The sequence below is a fragment of the Microtus ochrogaster genome, linkage group LG2 (assembly GCF_000317375.1).
Source record: "Microtus ochrogaster isolate Prairie Vole_2 linkage group LG2, MicOch1.0, whole genome shotgun sequence".
Lineage (NCBI taxonomy): Eukaryota > Metazoa > Chordata > Mammalia > Rodentia > Cricetidae > Microtus > Microtus ochrogaster.
The window spans coordinates 34201036-34206512 of NC_022028.1; the positions used below are offsets into that span (position 1 = coordinate 34201036).

The following is a 5477-nucleotide window of genomic DNA, read 5'->3' on the forward strand; positions in this document are numbered from 1 at the left end:
ACCTAAAATCATTAAAAAGCCTCATTTCAGGAAAAAAAAAAAAAAAAAAAAAAAAAGAAGCCAGACATGAAGTGACCCCCATGCTGTGGAGAGAAGAGAAGAGGTCAGGAGTTACAGCTGGAACTTGCTGACTTGCATCCCGACTCAAAGCTCATTGAGAGTCATCTGGGAAAGGGAACTTCAACTGAGAAGGTGTCTTCATCAGATTGGAGCCTGCTGACAATCCCGTGGGGCATTTCTTGATTAATGATTTCTAAGGGAAGGTCCAGACCACTATGGCCAGTGCCACCTCTGTTCATGTTGTGTGAGATGATACAAGGAAGCGGGCTAAGAGAGCCTGGGAGAGCAAGCCAGTAGGCAGCACTACTCCATGGCCTCTGCTTCACTTCCTGCCTCCAGTTCCTACCTTGGATTCCTCCCCTGACTTTCATTTATGATGGACTATAAACTTTAAGGGGAGCCGGGCGATGGTGGCGCACGCCTTTAATCCCAGCACTCGGGAGGCAGAGGCAGGCGGATCTCTGTGAGTTCGAGACCAGCCTGGTCTACAGAGCTAGTTCCAGGACAGACTCCAAAAAAGCCACAGAGAAACCCTGTCTCAAAAAACAAAAACAAAAAAAAAAAACTTTAAGGGGAAATAAGCCATTTCCTCTTCAAGTTGCCATTGGTCATGACCTTTATTAAACTATAAAAAGCAAAGTAATATACAAGGTAACCAGGGGCAAAGATGTGTTGCTTTTGTATATGCTGTATTTGTTTAATTTTGTAAAAATTTGTTTCACCTTGCCTGCCTAAGGCACTTGATTGGTCTAATAAAAAGCTGAACAGCCAATAGCTAGGCATAAGAGGGAGAGGCAAGGCTGGCTAGCAGAGAGAATAAATAGGAAGAGAAATCTAGAAAATGAGAGAAGAAGAGAGAAAGAATAGAGAATTAGGGAGATGCCGGGGCAAGAAGCCAGGCAGCCAACAGCCAGCAGACATAAGGAACAATAAAAGTAAGATATACAGAAGGAAAGAAAAGTAAAAAGCCCTGACACAAAAGGTAGTTAAAGAGAAATGGGTTAAGTTAAAAGAGTTTGGCAGAAATGAGCTTAGGCTAAGTTGAGCATTCATAACTAATAAGAAGACTCCATGTCATGATTTGGGAACTGGTTGGTGGCCTAAAAGAAAAAGCATGGTACATTTTGGCATTCTAACATGAGGCCTGAATTTTCACATAGGGCCTGAGAAGGTTAAAGAAGAGAGAGAGGAAAAAGGGATACAGTTCCTTTAAGAAGCTCTGCCATATAGCAGAGCACTTAAACAGCTAGTACATTAAGTAGAAACAAAAAGCTAAATAAAAATGCCTGCCACAGTGCAGGACACCCACTTCTTAGAGCTGAGGGGCTTGAATGGAGTTCCTGGTCACAAACCTCCAGACTGGGCCGGCAAGCTTAAGGCTGTGACCTTAAAAATCCAGGCAGGGTGGAACCAGCTGCCAAGGCTGCAGCAGAGGACCCAGCAGTAGCTTAGCAGTTTAAGGTTTTGCTCATGCAGACAGAAAAGGATAGAGATGCGCAGTAGAGACAGATCCAGATGGAAAAGGCCTCTAAACAGGTTACAGTATGTTTAAAATGCGCATAGGTTTAAGAAAGAAAAGAAAATGAATGTTCAATCATAGAAAAAGTAAATAGTTTATAAATAATAATAATAAAATAAGCCATGTAGAGTTGGGAAATCCACAGGGAGTTTGGCTCTTGTATAGTATTGTGTTGTCTTCGAATTTTTGGATTGCTGATAAGCAATCAGCTTATCTGGGAGACATGGGATTGTGAAGCTTATTCTGGGAGACGTGGGATTGTGAAGGAGATTGCTGAATTAAACCAGCCTATATACTTTAGGAGTGCCTTAACTTTAAAGTGGAAATCAAAAAATGTATTGCTTTGGGAAAAAGGTTATGGTTTTGTTTCCACAGCAAATGAAAGACTGTGGATTCATTCAAGTTTGACAGAGATCAGGTTTGATTGGGGAAGACCCCCTGAAAATCCTGGCTACAGATATAATGAACTAAACCTAGGAAAACTACAAGGCAGGTAATGTTTATTTTACATGCTCAAACATAAAACAAAAAAAATCATCTTTGGCTGGCTTGTGTGCAATGCATAGTCATACTTGTGTTAATGCAGGTATGTATATTACCTTTGACAGTCTGTGTATTTTCAGAGCAAGGGAACGAGACACCAATAAAAATGAGTGGTCCAAGTAATTCAGCATCTCAGAATGCCTCTGTTGCAGTTTCCTAAGAGTTCTGCATCTAGAACAGCTTCAAGGCTGCTGGCTGAGATGGTCCAGCCTCACAGGCTATTCTAGCCAGGACTGCAGGTAAGCCTTGTCCTTTCCCATTGCACAGAGACTGAACAACAAATGTTATAACTAATTTCCTTAGGGCTATAATTTTCTCACAGACAACAGAAGCAGTTTAGAGAATACAATGCTCACATTCCCAAGAGGTAGAGTGGGTGGTTTTGGTCATTTGGTGGGTTATGGATATTTGTCATTATTTAGTGGGGATTATAGGATAAAAGACAACTATTAACTTCAAATATTTTCGCATTGTTATAGATTTTAGTAGCCAGGTGGTGGTGGCATACACCTTTAATCCCAACACTTGGGAGGCAGAGGAAAGCGGACATTAGTGAGTTCAAAGCCAGTCTGGTCTACAGAGCAAGTTCCAGGACAGGATCCAAACTACACAGGGAAACCCTGTATCAAAAAAAAAAAAAATTAAGGGCTGGAGAGATGGCTCAGAGGTTAAGAGCACCAGTTGTTCATCCAGAGGTCCTGAATTCAATTCTGAGCAACCATATGTTGTCTCACAACCATCTATAATGGGATCTGATGCCCTCTTCTGGTATGAAGTCATATATACTTGTTATATAAATTTAAAGTTATTTTTGTTATAGGTATATACGGTATATCTTTCTACTCTTTTGGGATATTGTGCTTATGTAACTCATTTACGAACGCAGATTAGCAGTTAGTCATCTATAATAATCAAACTTACAGTTGTGTTAGTTATGTTTTCAAGGTTAAACATATATTTTAGATAGATGGTATTCAGATACTTCACAGACCTACAGAATATGACATTTAAGATGTTTAATAACCCAGGGCTTTTCGTGACAGTGAGACAGGTCTGCTCCTGGTAGCACTGATTTACTTCAGAGAAGATGATGGGCATTGAAAAACCTCAATATGGAGTTTGCCTTTATTATGGCAAAGTTAGTCACAGGGTAAAGAAACTACTCTTGCCTTGACTGCTGACAGTATGCTGTACAAAGTGGACAAGCAGGACACAAAGGAAAAAAAAACCCAAACTTTGCCGAAACAAGGCAGACAGTCCTTTACAATTCCTGCTTCGTAGACAAGTCTGCCAGATATTCTAGGCCTGTAGGCCAAAGGTTAGTTACCTCAACATTGCAGAGGAACCTTGGATGACTGGCCAGGCAGTCAGATGCCTGTCAGTTCTTTAGTTTTGGAAGTGGCTTGCACTGTACTTCTGGTTCACTCAGGTAATACATCCTTCTGGGATCTTTGATGGAGTTGAAGACTAGATAGATACAGTTTCTGTTTTCCTTAGTTATAGTAGAAAGTAAATTAGATACTGAGCTATAGACTCATCAAGATAGAATAGATAATAAAGAAAATTCTCTGAATTTGCCAAATGCAAATTGACTGGATATGTAACTGTAATCCTTACTTGATAATTATTGTTATATGTAACTTTACTATGATGTTAAAGTTAAAACCCCCTTTTTTAAGACAAAAAGGGGAAAATATTGTGGAATATTATTTTACAATTTCTATTGCTGTGAAGAGACATTATGACCATGACAACTCTTATAAAGGAAAATGTTTGAGTGGCTTACAGTTTCAGAGGTTTAGTCCATTATCATCACAGTGGGACATGGTGGCTGGAGAAGGAGCTGAGTGGAGAAGGAGCTACATCTTGATCCCAAAGGCAACAGGAAGTGGTCTGGGTGTCACACTGAGTGAAGCTTGAGCAAAGGAGACCTTAAAGCCCACCCCCATAACAATACACTTCCTCCAACAAAGCCACACCTAATAATGTCACACCCTATGAGTTTATGGGTGCTAATGACATTCAAACTACCCCACACCTCAAAACCAAAGTAAAGACAAAGAGGGAAAGGGGGCTGGTAGGAATGTAACTCAGTAGATGGGTGTTTGCCTATCAGGTGTGAAGAGATGGGTTCAGTCTCAAGTACCACATAAAATTGGGTTTGGTGGCACACAACTGTAATCTTAGCACTGGGGAGGTAGAGGAAGGAGGATTCGAAGTTCAAGGTCATCCTTAGCTGCATAGTGAGTTTGAGGCTAGCCTGAGACACAGGAAACCTTATCTCAAACCTAGTAAATTATAGAGAACCCCCAGAAGCTCTTGTTAGTGTGGATTACCAGCACTGCTAATTACCGCATTGCAAATTAAAACCACGGTGGCTTTAACATTTCTGTTACTTCATTAAGCAATAACCCATTATATGCTGCTTCATAGCAATTAGAGTCATTGAAGCTGTAATTTTAATTTTTTTGTTTTGTTTTGCTTTTTTCAAGACAGGGTTTTTCTATGTAGCCCTGGCTCTCTTAGAACTCATTCTGTAGACCAGGCTAGCCTCCTTTTGCCTCTGTCCCCCAAGCGCTGGGACTGAAAGCATGTGCCAACATGCTCGGCTTCATAATTTAAATTTTCATTGTAAAAAAACCCCACTTTTCCAAAGCTAAATAAACATAGACCATTGATGTTGTTTTATTTTGGCAAAAACATTAGCGCCCGACCAAACAGACGCAGCTGGATTAGCATGGCTGTTTGTGTGCTCACCAGGGCGATGTCCTTTCATTAAGTGTATGACACAACTCAACTTCCCACAGGCAAGCACTGCAATTGAAGGTGTCTGACCCTCTAGACCACACTTTGAGTGCACAGTGAGAGAGTGATGGCAAGCCCCAGCACCGCTGCTTCATTTCCGTTCTGCAAATGAGGAAACTATGGCTAAGAAAGAAGAGGGGTTAGCCTTAACCCTGAGGAGTGAGAGGGGCTAGTCTAAGGAATGAGAGGGGCTAGCCTGAGGAGTGAGAGGGTTAGCCTAAGGAGTGAGAGGGGCTAGCCTGAGGAATGAGAGGGGTTAGCCTAAGGAGTAAGAGAGGTTAGCCTCAGGAATGAGTGGGGTTAGCCTAAGGAGTGAGAGGGGCTATCACAAGGAATGAGAGGGGCTAGCCTGAGGAGTGAGAGGGGCTAGCCTAAGGAGTGAGAGGGGCTAGCCTAAGGAATGAGAGGGGTTAGCCTAAGGAGTGAGAGGGGCTAGCCTAAGGAGTGAGAGAGGTTAGCCTGAGGAATGAGAGGGGTTAGCCTAAGGAGTGAGAGGGGTTAGCCTGAGGAATGAGAGGGGCTAGCCTGAGGAATGAGAGGGGCTAGCCTG

General features: G+C 42.0%; 1 protein-coding gene across 1 annotated transcript in view; it reads left to right on the forward strand.

Annotated features, from left to right (window-relative positions):
• Positions 1-2343: 2343 nt before the first annotated feature.
• Positions 2344-5477, forward strand: part of Lrrc20 (leucine rich repeat containing 20) — a 117033-nt gene continuing 113899 nt past the window's right edge. Inside the window, exon 1 of the mRNA XM_026785786.1 lies at positions 2344-2361. The gene's annotated coding sequence lies outside the window, so the exon portion shown is untranslated. The remainder of the gene's footprint in view (positions 2362-5477) is intronic.